General features: G+C 47.0%; 1 protein-coding gene across 1 annotated transcript in view; it reads right to left on the reverse strand.

Moving 5' to 3' along the window:
• Positions 1-15,937, reverse strand: part of TRMT12 (tRNA methyltransferase 12 homolog) — a 461,498-nt gene that overhangs the window by 442,939 nt on the left and 2,622 nt on the right. The window lies entirely within an intron of this gene.

Below are 15,937 nucleotides of genomic sequence, written 5' to 3' on the forward strand. Positions count from 1 at the left end.
AGTCCTGTGCTACCTCCCTTGGGATAAATGTTTTGCTGACTACTTCCTCAAGATCCCCTTCCCCACACACTCGTTTGATAATTTGGAACATGTCACTCCATGTAGCTTTGTAGCATGTCTGAGTATCTACTATTTCCTTTGCAAACTTAGCTGGATCAGTTCTTGGATGGGGTATGGTACTCAGGAGTCCCTTCATTTCTGCGGGTGTCCAGGGTATATGGTGTCTAACAGTACCTGTCTGGTTACCCTGATTATCTGATAGCACTTGCTCTCTAACAGGGAATACAAGCTCAGGTGAATGAGGACCCTCTTCCCAACTAGGAGCAGCAGGAGATCGTGACAGGTTGACACTGCTCCTTGGCCTACTTGAAGTTTGCTGTATCTGTGGTTGATTAAGGAAACTTATGTCATTTTTAAAAGGGTTAGTGTCACTTACCCTGCATGGCTGGCTGTTGCTGTTGGTGTTGCCTGGCTGTTGCTGCGGTGTTAAAGGGATTGTATGTGGATTTAACTGTAAAGTGCCTTGAAAAGTGCCGCTTAGACCACCAGGGTGGGCCATTTCCATACCTCCATTCCCAGGGATGGGTGTGGCAGTAAATGTAGATTCAAGATCAATGAGAGGGGGTGCCACCTCCCCTCCTGGGTTGTAGTGGCTCAGATGTTGTTGCCACCCAGGTGATGGCAAGCTTGGTAGTCTCACCATGCTAGTGGATTGTGAGGATAGTGGAGCATGACAGAAACTAGATTCATTGCTTATCTGGGATGGAACTGAGGGGTAAGCCAGGGGTGACAGTTGAAACTGCCAGGGGTAATTGCTAGCACTATCAATATGAGTTGGCATTCGCCCACAAAGGGGCAAATATGGACTACCATTCAACATATGCTGAAGGGGAAGTGGCCTGTCATATGGGGCTGGGGTATATCCATGGGGAATACTCCCTACTACTTTACTTGTTCTATAAGCTGGTGGTGGTGTTTCCTCCCTTAGCTGTGTAGGAGCTGTGGGTTTGTTTAACTCATTAGTCAGTCCTGAATACAACGAGGATTGGCATACAGCTGTAGAGTCATCTCTCTCTCTGTCAGGTTGTATGTGGGCCAGCCTGTCACTGCTATTGTGTGTTGTCTCTAATGAGGTCTGCGTTAGCTGTCCGTTGTCGCTGTGTGCCTGTACTTCCTCTTTCCCAGTGAGATCAACTGGTGGCCGTGTGTCAGCACTGTCATCAAGAGCTTCTGCAGCAGCTCTATATTTCACATGCCGAGACACGGCCTTATCAGTCCGCCTACGAGAAGACCTGGACATAAGTGCTGTCCAAGCCTGATGTGCTCCCATATCCAGCACATCAGTGTCTTCAGTCTCCTCATCTTCTAGCTGTGGTGACCCTCCTGCGCCTGATTGTTTTACTGTCATGATGGTGACGTCTTCGGATCGGCGAATCGCCTCCATCATCCACCTACTCCATGCTTCTCGCTCGTTTGGGCGAGTCATCCTTACCCTATGGACATCCCACAAATTTTCCCACACCTGTGGTTTAAAAGTTCCCTTTCTGGCATATTTCTGGTTAGTCCATCGCTCCCAGTCCTCCAAGTATCGGGAGACCCACGGTCCATACTTGCTACACATCTCTTCTCGCGGCGTCAAATGCTGCGGCTCACCGCGATTTGACGCTCGCTTCTGAGCAATTGAATTCCCCATAATATGGACTATGTGTTCCCCTTGAATTCCAAGCAATTCTCACACCAGAGATGGCCAATCTCTGGTTTCGCCTGGGAGCAACTTGAGCAACAGGTTCTCTCCCTGTTGCTACCGTGTGAACCACTAAGCACACTGGAGTCAGCCAATCCCGTCACCCCTCTGTTGATTTTCACAAGGGTCAGCAAGGTTTTACTGATGTTATTCAGCACTATTGTGCTCACTCCAGCACACAGTAGAGGGAGTCACAATAGTCACACTGTCTCACGTGGTCTGGCAAACAGCAAGGTTTTATGTTTGTTATTCAGCAATATTGTGCTCACTCCTAGCACACAGTAGAGGGAGTCACAATAATCACTGTCTCACGTGGTCTGGCAATATTGTGCTCACTCCAGCACACAGTAGAGGGAGTCACAATAGTCACACTGTCTCACGTGGTCTGGCAAACAGCAAGGTTTTATGTTTGTTATTCAGCAATATTGTGCTCACTCCAGCACACAGTAGAGGGAGTCACAATAATCACTGTCTCACGTGGTCTGGCAACATTGTGCTCACTCCAGCACACAGTAGAGGGAGTCACAATAGTCACACTGTCTCACGTGGTCTGGCAAACAGCAAGGTTTTATGTTTGTTATTCAGCAATATTGTGCTCACTCCTAGCACACAGTAGAGGGAGTCACAATAATCACTGTCTCACGTGGTCTGGCAATATTGTGCTCACTCCAGCACACAGTAGAGGGAGTCACAATAGTCACACTGTCTCACGTGGTCTGGCAAACAGCAAGGTTTTATGTTTGTTATTCAGCAATATTGTGCTCACTCCTAGCACACAGTAGAGGGAGTCACAATAATCACTGTCTCACGTGGTCTGGCAATATTGTGCTCACTCCAGCACACAGTAGAGGGAGTCACAATAGTCACACTGTCTCACGTGGTCTGGCAAACAGTTATGTTTGTCCTTGCTGCCCAACTGGTCACCCGATCCTTTACTGTTGCCCAGTAGGCATTGGTCTGGTGAACATTGCCAACCCTTTGAAATCCAAACTGCAATAATTGTGCGGGTGACAAACACTTAGATCTGGCTGAGTGGACCCTTCACTGGCTTGGTCTGATAGAGGGTCCCCTCCCGATGGACTAACCTCGACACCACCATCTACAATCTCTATTGAATGGCAACTGACCGAGTCTAACTGATTGGGCTTTTCTCTGAAGTGGCACTGAGTTTGCTCTCCTGATGCCCTGATACCAAAACCGAACCTCAATGCTCTCTCTGACTCAGCCCTGGTTCCGTATACTTCAACCAAATCAGGACAACACAACTCCCTCCAGCGACAATAACACCAGGCAACCACTAGAAACACCACAGCGCAGGCTGCAACAGCAAACCCATAAGTCCACACACACCACAGCCTTGTTCAGAATAGGGCGTATATTCTATGGTCATTTAGTCAAAGGAAGAAACCTGCCAGTGGCATCACCAGTTTAGCCAGTAATTTATGCAGAGTAATTTATGTAGAGTTCATATTTACAGATTTTCGGGTTTTTGAGTTATTTGAGCCCGTCTAACCCTCAGATAGCGCTCAACACTTTCCTGCACCTGTGGGATAGGGCGGTGGCAGGGAGCAATTATTGGCAGACTCTCAAACTCGTCAGATTCCGCTGAGCTTTCTGAGTCCTGTGCCTGTTCCCCTGGTATCTGAGGATTGGATAGGTTCCAGGGTGCATTCAGCACTGGCCGAAATTTAATGCCTAATTCGCTGCACTCCCAGGGTGCTGAATACAAAGGAAATGTATAGCTGCCTGGTGGCTGCAGCGAGCCAGGTGGCTTGTAAGATTCTATCACAACTGGCTTACGTTTATCTAGAAAGGTGTTTGGGATACCACAGGTTATTCTTCCTCTGACCAAATAACCAACAATACTAGATATTTTTCGTAACGGTGTTAGGCACTCAGGACATGTGTAAAATTTCTTATACAGTGTTGTACAAGCCGGACACAAAGCTGGTAAATTCACTCTCCTCCTCTCCATTCATCATCCCAGCGCACCGCAGTGACTAGCTGGCTAAATGCCTTCCACCGCGATGTATCACTGATATTTTATGCTATTAAGGTGACCAATGGAAAGGAGAAAACAACCCACCAACATATACTGGTGAACACAATGATCAGCACTAAGTGTAAGCACCTATATCTTGACCAACAAAATACTTTCACTATATGCAACAGAAACTTGATAAGAACAACACAGTTTGACCTTATTTTCAGATTACACTCTGCCGAGAACACCTCGTGTCCCTATATGTTAATTTACTAACATTACTGATAGTCAGCGATACCAATTAAGAATCCTATTTTACTCTAAAGTTCTGTTAGGGATGTCCGAAGTGTCTCAACAGTATGTATCCTGAGGCGATGCTTAGAACACAAATAATGGCATGAGTCATTCACACATTTACATCAGAAACTGCAGTACAGTAATATATCACTTATGCTTATTCTCTATATTTTTCAAGCAGCAAGCTAGTTAACAAAAAGACATGGTATACACACAAAAAAATTATAAAACATACCAGAACATACCACATTCTAGGACTAGGAGGAAGCCGTCAGAAGGAGATCCATATCAGATATCGGCCGAGCAGAGGATGAATTCGCACGCAGCACAGGGGTGCAATATCAGATTTAAGGTAATAAAGCTCACCTTTTACAGCGCTGTGAAGATCCAATACTTGGACCCCTGAGCTGATGCTAGTCCGGTTTCCGCTCTCCCAAAATCAAAAGGATCCCTTCAGAGATGTGCCACAAAGTCAATTTATAGTTCTATTGTGCCCGTCATTCTCCACCAAAACTGTCAAAGCAATATACTGACAGTAATGACTCAAGGCACACCTCTTAAAAGGACGGCTTGTTTATTTTCATCAAGAAGCTTGTTGATGAGGCATGTGTAGGAGACAAATGCTACAATTTCACTAGTTACAATGACTTTTATCAGTTACAGTTATGCAAAATTATACATGCCTCTGGGCAGTTCAGGATGTCCATCAGTGTTACAAAAACCAATCACAGTTCAATAATCAGTGCAGACATGAAGCAGTTAACATTTAATTCTTAGAACTCTCCACCCATATTATAATGAGTTTCACCACCCACTGTTCTCTTACTCAACCTTCTGTTTAAGGTCACAAGGGGAAGTGGTCCAGTCTGGACAACACATCACTTGTCTAAATCTGTCCTTGGGGCCTCTTTTCCACTAAAAGTCAAGGAAGCTAGGACATTGCAAAATAACGGTAAATCTACTATTAGGACATGCTCAAGAACAGCCAGTGTCCCTGAACACGTACACATTTTGTGGCCTTCTTCTAACTGAAATGATTTATACATCACCAAATGGAGCTATATGAACAAAATGTCCGTTATATAAACTAGACGGGTATCACAGCTTTGTCATACCATATTTGGAAAAGGTGCCTTCCCAAAACATGATGGCGTGCCATTCCACTTTGCTGGAGGTGATCAAACAACACATGGACACGCCATTATTGCAACCACCAATTTTTAGACCCTCACAACCAACAGCGGTGCCCACCTGGCAATCATCACAGATGTACACCGGCTACAGAGGCAGTCAATATGGGCCACCGCTGTCAGGGTCCAGCTCATCCACGACCAGCACCCAAGAGAGTCCAGATTTCCAGGCAGCAACTCCCACCTTTTCTAGTAGTGGTGCCGATACAATTTGAAAAAAAAAGTCAAATTGTTCCTGGACATGCTCCTCTGAATACCTCCGATCTTCGGAGGAAGGATACCATCCCAGGGCTTTTTAGCCCAACCTTTTCCCTGCCCCATCTCCTTCAACCAAGGTTCAGAGGTGTTCAGATGACCATGTCAGGGAACTTTTGTTTTTGCTGGACTTGAACTTTAGGGCCTGGTGTCCCCGAAAGACACTACCTGGGTCACAACCTTGTGCCTGTTGCACTGCACCTGTAGTCCTGCACCTGTGCCTTTGATTCCTCTTGTTCCTTACTTTGTTGTTCCTAATCACTTGCACAAGACCCTTGGAGCCATGGGTGAAGGACACCTTCACTGGTCGGTGAGAGGCCTAGCCTTTTCACTGACCTGTGTCCTTCATCCATGGCTCAGAGGGTCATGTGCCAGTGGTTAGGTTTTTAAAGCACTTCAATTTTAGGGCCTGGTGTCCCCGAAAGACACTACCTGGGTCACAACCTTGTGCCTGTTGCACTGCACCTGTAGTCATGCACCTCTGCCATCGGTTCCTCTTGCTCCTCACTTTGTTCTTGTTCCTAACCACTTGCACAAGACCCTTTGAACCATGGATGAAGGACACCTTGACTGGTCGGTGAGAGGCCTAGCCTTTTCACTGACCTGTGTCCTTCATCCATGGCTCAGAGGGTCCTGTGCCAGTGGTTAGGTTTTAGAAGCACTAAAAATTTAGGGCCTGGTGTCCCCGAAAGACACTACCTGTAGTCCTGCTCCTCTGCCATCGGTTCCTCTTGCTCCTCACTTTGTTCTTGTTCCTAACCACTTGCACAAGACCCTTCGAACCATGGATGAAGGACACCTTGACTGGTCGGTGAGAGGCCTAGCCTTTTCACTGACCTGTGTCCTTCATCCATGGCTCAGAGGGTCCTGTGCCAGTGGTTAGGTTTTTAAAGCACTTCAATTTTAGGGCCTGGTGTCCCCGAAAGACACTACCTGGGTCACAACCTTGTGCCTGTTGCACTGCACCTGTAGTCATGCACCTCTGCCATCGGTTCCTCTTGCTCCTCACTTTGTTCTTGTTCCTAACCACTTGCACAAGACCCTTTGAACCATGGATGAAGGACACCTTGACTGGTCGGTGAGAGGCCTAGCCTTTTCACTGACCTGTGTCCTTCATCCATGGCTCAGAGGGTCCTGTGCCAGTGGTTAGGTTTTTAAAGCACTTCAATTTTAGGGCCTGGTGTCCCCGAAAGACACTACCTGGGTCACAACCTTGTGCCTGTTGCACTGCACCTGTAGTCATGCACCTCTGCCATCGGTTCCTCTTGCTCCTCACTTTGTTCTTGTTCCTAACCACTTGCACAAGACCCTTGGAGCCATGGGTGAAGGACACCTTGACTGGTCGGTGAGAGGCCTAGCCTTTTCACTGACCTGTGTCCTTCATCCATGGCTCAGAGGGTCCTGTGCCAGTGGTTAGGTTTTTGAAGCACTTTAATATTAGGGACTGGTGTCCCCGAAAGACACTTGGGCAGCTATGCCCTGCAACTCTTCCAGCACAAAGTTGGTGGTTGGTGTTCCTTAAAACTGACCGGGCTATACCATAGATATGTTATTTTTTGTCTTCCATGTTGGAAGAATGTTTCCATGTTGGAAAGTGGTTGTTTTTGCAATAAAAAAATTTGTTTTTACATACCTCAGTGTGATGAGTAGTTGTTCTTGTGGTGTGACTGCTCTCCTGAACGTGGTATCCTTCTTCCTAAGGTCATCCTTCACCATCTCCAAAAGGGTATCAAACCTGTCAGGAGATGGAAAGGAAGAAGCTGTAAATTATGTTGTGGGACAAGGTGTTGGGTGGAGGATGGGGGAGGTGTGTTTACAGAGGTTTGGGAGTGTTGTGGAGGGTGGGGGTGTAGTGTATAGCTAGGTATACAGGGGTGTGGGGGTCAGGGTGGTGTGTTTAGCTAGGTATACAGGGATGAGGTGTTGTGGGGGTGAGGGTGGGGTGTTTAGGGATGGTGGGGGTTGGTGTATTTAGGCCTAGATACTTACAGGGGAATAGACATCCGAGTGTAGCTGTAGAACTTCTGTGGGTGTCGTCTGAGGTCCCGGTAGAGGGCCTGGAACTCTCCCTTCCTCTGCCTCCTGGCTAGTAGAGGGTGCACCCACCATCTCCTGCGAGGAGCACGCCTTCTCCCCACATAGTAGTAGGTAAACAACAAGAAGGAGAGAATTCCCAGGTAATAAGCGTAAAAAATGACTGGATCCATGGTCCCAACTGCTGTCTCTGTATCCAAGGATGGTCTCCACACGTCCAGCTGTCTCCAACAATGACCCCAGAGCTTCTGCTGACCTCCCAGAACCCCAGGTATTTATACAGGTTGTTATCTCTTTAAGAATCCGGATCCGGACCGCAACCGTGTTCATACCGCACGGAAACCGTATGCAACCGGACCGGATCCGGACCGGATCCGGACTGGAACCGTACGGGTCAGGTCCGATCCGGCTCCGGTGCGGTCCGGACATCCGGTGCGGTTTTAGCAAACCCGCAAGTGTGAACGGGGCCTAACACCCTCTTTCAATGAATCTCATTCCCTATTAACAAGTTTCGGATTCTGCATCTTCCTTGTTTTTGCAAATCCTAAGTACCCTCAGAAATGTGCAAAACTGGCAAGCCATTCATCAAATGTGTGGGATGAGCATACACGCCCTCTGACCAATAGAGAGCCTTTGTTGTGCAGAGTGGAGGCGTGTTAGTTGTTCCAAACGGTTCTTTTCCGTTAGCCAGGCACAACCACTAGGTGGCGCTAAAACTCAGTTAGCCGGGTGCAACTGAGCTGAATAATGTAGAATGTAATCTCCCTCGCTAGCAGCAGAGTTACATCTTTCCCTACTATCCATGGCGGCCTGGAGGGGGAATAATAATTAACGCCACTGGAATTTTGCAGGCCGAGGGGGATTTACATTCTACATTACTTAGTGCCACCTAGTGGTTGCGCCCGGCTAACGGAATAGTACCTGTGACACCTTCGATATGACATATCGAATGCATCATGGAGTCACAAACACAAGATTCATTGCAAGCAACCAAAATGACATTTTTGATTTAGATAGTGACCAGTGCCAAGTCGGAAAATGGGCGTGGCCATGATATTGTGTGGGAGGAGCTAACATAATGATGTAACAGCAAGGCATAAGAAAGCAGTGTTTCCGCCATGATGTGGTGAAACGAGGATTCGTATCACGGGTGTGCAGAAACTGTGTGATGCTATTTATTAGTATACCGTAACCCCAAAGCAGCAAATATAGCCAACTATGACCGCTAATAAATGCAGCAACAGTTTCCCCAGACACCAGAAAATAAAACGCAATGTGGGCAACATGTCAGCAGAAAATAAACGCAATGTGGGCAACATTTCACCAGAAAATAAACGCAATGTGTGCAACATTTCAGCAGAAAATAAACGCAATGTGTGCAACATTTCAGCAGAAAATAAATGCAATGCATGCAACATTGCAGCAGTACATAACGCAATGTGTACAACATTTCAGCAGTAAATAAACGCAATGTGGGCAACTTTTCACCAGAAAATAAAGCAATGGCCTCGATTCATAAAAATGTGTTCGGTGAAGTAAATCAGTGCGGGGAAACTCCACGCTGGGTATTTCTGACTTCTGGGTGGTCATTCATAAAATGTTGTCAGTTGTGATAGCAGAGCGGAGATTTCCCGCTGTAGTCTGGCGGTAGGCTGTCGGGAGCCTTGCGGAAACACAGGAGCTGGCTGAGTTTCTCAGTGCGCTGCTCTCTCTGCTGCTGCTTGGGAGGTCTGTCCCATTCACTGCAATGTATTCCGCACGCTTCTCGCCACATCCGAGGTAGCGGTAATCCCCGTCTGCATACCGCTTCCTCTAATCTTTATGAATTGACATTTTGTTACTTTTGTTAAGATAATCACCGCACAAGGCAGTGATTTATCGCTTTTCTCAGGAATGTCGGCTTTTCATGTGGAAAAAGCCTTTATGAATACAGATTTTGCTATGTGGTCGGTAAAGTGAGCTGTTTTCAGCATTTACGCATGCGGGAATGCTTTATGAATCGAGGCCAATGTGGGCAACATTTCAGCAGTAAATAACGCAATGTGGGCAACATTTCAGCAGGAAATAACGCAATGTGTGCAGCATAACACCTGCAAAAAAAAATTATTTACTCACCTGACAGAAGTCCCCTCACGCAGCCGGCCTCTGATGTGTGCAGCTCCTCCGAGATCTTCCTCCTGCAGTCTCCCGCGCTGATGTAATAGCAGGGCTACGGGAAGATGGCGCCCGAAGCCCTGTATTGGAGACACAAATAGTCTACAGTACAGGGCTTCGGATGCCATCTTCCCGTAGCCCTGCCGAACACTATGCAGGCTGGAGCGGGGCTACGGGCTATGAACTGGCGTGGCGTCTAACAGACGCCGCTGCCAGTTGAAATTACGGTGGCCAAAGTCCCGAGGCCGGGACGTCCCGCTGCTTAAAGCGGGACATTTCCCGGGACGCAAGGCATCCTGGGACAGCGAACCCCGAAGGCGGGACATCTGGTCACCGTAGTTTAGATCAACTTTTTTTTTTCTCTCCTAGCAAGCACGGGCATGTTTCTAATTACAAAATCCCTCACCAATGTGTGAAAGCGGTTCCCAAGCATCCCTGGAAAGTTTATATGACCCATCCATCACATGAAGCCAGAGATGTGCTTGACATAAATTGTAAAAAACAAACTTCTGGGAGAATGGTGTCTGTATTTTTGACACCTTGGCCAGAGCAGCCAAAAGGAATTGACTCAGAGTTCCCTACATGAAAAGAACAGCCAAAGAGCTAACCACAGGAGTTCCTGCTACCATCCTGCAAAAGCCACTTAGGGCAAAACAGCTGGTCTTTGCACTGACCTTAGGGAAACCTTTCTGTGAACTCACAAATATGAAATCCATCTTTTGTCATAAATATGACTTTCCAAATGGGCATCTGCCTTTAGAACCCGCTTATGAAATTCGGAACAAACCACACGATTGGATGTTTCTGAATTCACGGTAAGCCCTGCCAAAGCAAAGATATGCATTTTGGGGCCACCATTCACTCCAAACCAATCAAGTTTGATATCAATGTTCTTGATAAATTCTGACGAACCTAAAAAAGTTACTAGGTTCAACATAACCTGTACGGTTTTGAAGATTAGCACATCTATCATGATTTAGGTATATTACGGTCTCCATGAAAAGGGGAGTACTCCTCTCATGTGTGTGATCCCCGCCCTAACTCCTCCTTGCTTAAGCGCAGTCCGTTCCGCCCACGTGGCGGTGATTGACAGCGCAGATCGCGCAGTACAGAGCGACCTCCAGGTCACTCTGACATCATCGCCGGGGACCGGGTCGGAGCTCCGGCAAACGGCTGAAGGCAGAGCTGCGGCGAGGGAGGTCCTGGGAGCTTGGGGCTGGAGGAAGCCCCCGGTAAGTACCACTCAGTTTACTTGATATGCCCTGATAACTCCTGTAAGTGAGGGGTATAACTTGACAGAGAGCAGAAAGCCCAAGGTCCAAAGTCCTTCATCTAAAATCTTGTCGAATAACATCCCGGCAGCCAGCTGGAAACTGGCGCAAATCTCTCTGATTATTTCTCACAAAAGGCATGGCAATCTCCATCTTTGACTTTCCGCCAAGGACTTGCGATTGCCGCATGGACTACCAATAACGGTATCTGAACTGTACATTAAGACATTGGCTATCATTCATAATTGAGCTGTCGGTAAGGGGAATCAATGCGGGAAAACACTGCTGCCGGTATTTTAGACTTCTGGGTGGGCATTCATAAAAATGTATCCATGTGCGGTAGCAGTGCGGAGATTCCCCGAACTAGACAGGCGGTAGGCAGGCGGAAGGGTTGCGGAGACACGGAAGCTGCCGAGTTGATACATTTCTCCGTGTTCCGCTCTGCTGCAGCTGCCTGGGAGGTCTGTGTCTCCATTCACTTACATTGGTATCGCCACATCAGAGTGAGCGGTACTTCCCGACCTCACACCGCTTGCGGTGATCTTTCTGAATTAACATTTTGCTACATTTGTTCCGATAATCACCACACAAGGCGGTGATTTATCACTTTGCTCGGTAGTGTCATTTTTTCATGCGGAAAGAGCCTTTATGAATGCTGACTTTGCCGAGTGTTCGGTAAAGTCAGCTGTTTTATGCATTTCCGCATGCGGAAATGCTTTATGAATGATAGCCATTCTGTTTCTTTTCATCTCTACTCTCTTTCTATCAAACTAATCTGTTCTGCTGGACAGGTATACCGTATTTTTCGGCATATAAGACGCTCCGGCATATAAGACGCACCTTGGTTTAGAGGGCAAAAATAAGGGGAAAAAAATAAACTAAACCTAGGTGCGCGTCTACACTGCCGGGGCGTCTTATGGACCTTTTACCCCCTAAAACTGCCTCTAAGCTACTCTATCTACACTACACTTATCCCTGCTGCCCTAACAACTAAACTACACAGCAATACAATACACTACACTACCACAACACATTAATACACTTCACTACACTATGCTACACTACCACAACACACCACTGCAATACCCTTCACTACACTATACTACACTACAATGCACTGACACAACACACAGCTTCACTACACTACACTGTACTATACAAACACTAAGCTGCACTACAATGACATGAATACTACACCTGTTCCTGCCGCCATGCTCCTCTTCCACTCGCTTCAGCCGCGATCCTCTTCACCACCTCAGGCGCAGTTCTCGGATGCCACCTCCGCCGCCAGGTCCTCCGCTCCTGTGAAGGGGAAAAGAAAACATTAGTGGCATTGTCCCCCCCCTCCTGCCGCGATCCACTCAGCGCCGCCACTCACGGAAAGCCGCCGCCGCCCCCTCCGCCGCTACACGCCGAGCGTCCATCCTCTTGCCCTCCTACTTCCTGTTTACATCACGTGCAGCCGCGTCATGCGTAGCCTGAGCGCAACGCGGCTGGGGCTACGCATGACGCGGCTGCACGTGATGTAAACATGAAGTAGGAGGGCAAGAGGATGGACGCTCGGCGTGTAGCGGCGGAGGGGGCGGCGGCGGCTTTCCGTGAGTGGCGGCGCCGAGTGGATCGCGGCAGGAGGGGGGGGGGGGACAATGCCACTAATGTTTTCTTTTCCCCTTCACAGGAGCGGAGGACCTGGCGGCGGAGGTGGCATCCGAGAACTGCGCCTGAGGAGGTGAAGAGGATCGCGGCTGAAGCGAGGGGAAGAGGAGCATGGCGGCAAGATGGGTAAGCGCTTCCCTGCGCACTCTGCAACATTTTTTTTGGGTGCATTTGGCATATAAGACGCACCCAATTTTTCCCCCGTTTTGGGGAAGAAAAAGTGCGTCTTATATGCCGAAAAATACGGTATTTACCTGTGGGCTAAAGTATGCTGTGTGTATGTAGTTTTAGAATAAAACGAACAATTTTAGTGTTCAGTCTTGTGCCTGTTCTGGTCATCTGATTGTTGCTACAAAAAATCTGCCTTCTGAAGATACTACCGCATTGTTTTATTATTTTCTCATAAATTGTTGATTTGCTAGCTAGGTTGTAAATAACCGTTTCCTTCCTTTTAGGAGTAGTTAGCGGGAGTCACTTTCCTCCCTGAACACGAGAGAGTGGTGGCAGTGAAATTACCAGATTTCCAGTGCAAAAATCGATATTTTATTTTACCGATTGTACATAAAATCGGGATTGTACATGTATGGGCACCTCCAACCAATCTTAACCATTTACTAAGCACACAGTGAATCTGCCTCCAGAAGTCTCTAGTGCATGAGACCTGCATGGCAACAGTGGCCTAGTAATACGGGATTGGTGAGTGATTGTCACATTACATATTGTCGGCAGCTGCGCGATCAATCTATATTGTCAGTCTGCTCACCGTACTTCCTGTGTATGCTAACGGGAGCAGATTAGACAGGATTGGCACGCTCTGTCACATTAACTACCTTCTTCTGACGATCCAGCAACCGGTCTTTATTGTCAGTCTGCTCACAGTACTTCCTGCGTATGCTAACGGAAGCAGATTAGACGGTATCGCGGGGCTGGATTGTCACAGTACCTTCCAAACAAACCCCCCGACTCGAAGTGACCCACAACTACCTATTGTGGCGATGGGAGAGGGCTGACGTTATTGATCACACCCACCCTCCGCTCCCATAGGCCACAGTGCGTCTCTCGTGTGAAGTCTGGGCGTATATTACTATGGCAGCTCACCGAGGACTGGACGGAACTCCCAGCCACAGCAAGCGGTGGTGTGATACAAGTCTGAAGAGCTTGTGTGAATGACTGGTTGCTAGGGAAGAAACACATTAGCAAGCTAGTCTGTAGGCAGATAGGACATATTTTGTATCTTTTAGTAGTGATGAGACCATTCTCCATACAAAACCGTTGACAGAGCAAAAGGTTATTGCAAGTTAAGAAAACAAGCTGTTGGCGCCGTGATCATGCAATGATCACGAGGGATGAATCATACTTCCACGTTGTGGATAGGCTGACGGCCGACTACACCCTATCAAAACAAGTACTGAGCATGCGTGGCACGTGATATGGTTATATAACATTGTGTTGCAATAAGCGCGTAACCCTGAATTAATTGTTTCAGGAATTGCACGGCTTAACTAGAACTAGTCCTGTTCATGAAAATATTGACTATAAGTCATCCAACCATAATGAGTCTCATGCCTGAGCATCCCCCAAGATGCAATAGGGAAAATGGGTGGAGCTATGAGTATAAGACAGAGATTCCCCTTGCTCTGATGGGACTCTCCACTACTGACGAGTTGTGTGATGTTGTGTATGCGCTGCCTCCTGACGATCGCTGGTCCCCCGATACGGAGTGATGATGCAATATCCGGTAATGTATTGATTCTTTACTTTATTACTTATCCATGATTCACTGCTATACCTGTAAATAATGTAAATAATTGAATAAATATCTTAATACAATGTGAAGTTGTAAGCTATGTATTTACCCGGCCTATAGGCTGGTGTGAGTCGAGTGTGAGGCCTTAGCAACGCCAAAAACATAGCAATACAGGTGGCTAGTGCAAAATTCGAAGTGCAGACTGAATTTATGCAGTTTGTCACTTAGACGCAGAGTGGGGTTATCACCAAGATTGATCCAAGATATAAATTTATGAGATTATGATGCGGTTTTTGCTTCAATACAGAAGCTTATGTCAGCCTATTTTGACAGTTATATTGCACTGTATAATGATCGTTTGCAATATTTTTGTTTTTGGTCCTTGCTGTGTATGCTGATAAGGGGGTGGTTCTTCCAATTGTCATGGGAGGTTGTGGTTTAACATTGTGTGTATATGTTTGCTTATTGCACCGCACAATTTGTATGTCTACACTTTCTGAAGAAGGGGACCCTACGTGGCCCCAAAACAATGGTCAATTCTGTGTTGACACATGCATTAAGTAATAAAATACTCCTGCATTATACCAATGGTGTGCTAGCCAACCTTTGACCTTTTACTGTGAGATTTAGCAGTCGTGACGTACAGCACATGCCCAGCCGCCAGTCTCCCCCCCCCCCCCCCCCTCCAGTTGCCGGAACCACTGTGTGCCTGCGCAGTACTACTTACTGCGCAGAACACTCCCAGGCACAAGAGCTTGACAGAGTAGCATGCGGGCAGACTTTGCCGACTGATGAATCAAACGGGGCATCTACCGAATAATCCAAGAGGCGGAGGACGACGGCAAGGGAGTGATCAGTATGGAGGGGGCCCCAGGTATGTATAAAACTTTTGCATCCTGTCGTCTAAGGTACACTTTAATGAATGTACTTTAGGTAGTTCCTCATATTAGATAGAAATGGTAACATTATGCAAACAACACTGTATCATTAGTGGGCACCTTTATGCAAATAACTAAAGCTGGGGGGAGAGAGAGCAGTAGAATAATAACAGCATACATCAATACATTATAATAGGTCGCTAAACAATATCATAGGACATCTGTACCAATCAGAGCATTTGTATTAGGCCTTGCATTACAGCAAATATTCTTCACCATTTATGGCCTCTAGTCATAAAGCATTCCCGCATGCGGTAATGCTCAAAACAGTTGACTTCACCGACCATTTAGCAAAGTGTCCATTCATAAAAGTAGTTTCCGCATAAAAAGCTGACATTCCTGAGCAATGCGGGGAAATTACCGCCTTGTGCGGTGATTATCACAACACATGTCACTAATGTCAATTCATAAAGATTAGAACAGGCGGAATGTGAGCTGAGAATTCCGGCTGTTTAGATAAGGCGATAAGACCGTGATAACAGGCAAGTTAATGGAGAGACAGACCTCCAAGGCAGCTGCAGTGAGAGCAGAGCAAAAAATGCATCCCGGAATACCGAGGCTGTATTTTTTAACCCCTTGGGTACCTGTTTTCAGATAAATTTCACATCTGAAAGCCTGCATCTGTAACATTTCTTGAAGTTCTTCTAAGCTGCAGTAATTAAATAGA

The sequence above is a fragment of the Hyperolius riggenbachi genome, chromosome 8, assembly GCF_040937935.1.
Source record: "Hyperolius riggenbachi isolate aHypRig1 chromosome 8, aHypRig1.pri, whole genome shotgun sequence".
In the NCBI taxonomy this organism is placed as follows: domain Eukaryota; kingdom Metazoa; phylum Chordata; class Amphibia; order Anura; family Hyperoliidae; genus Hyperolius; species Hyperolius riggenbachi.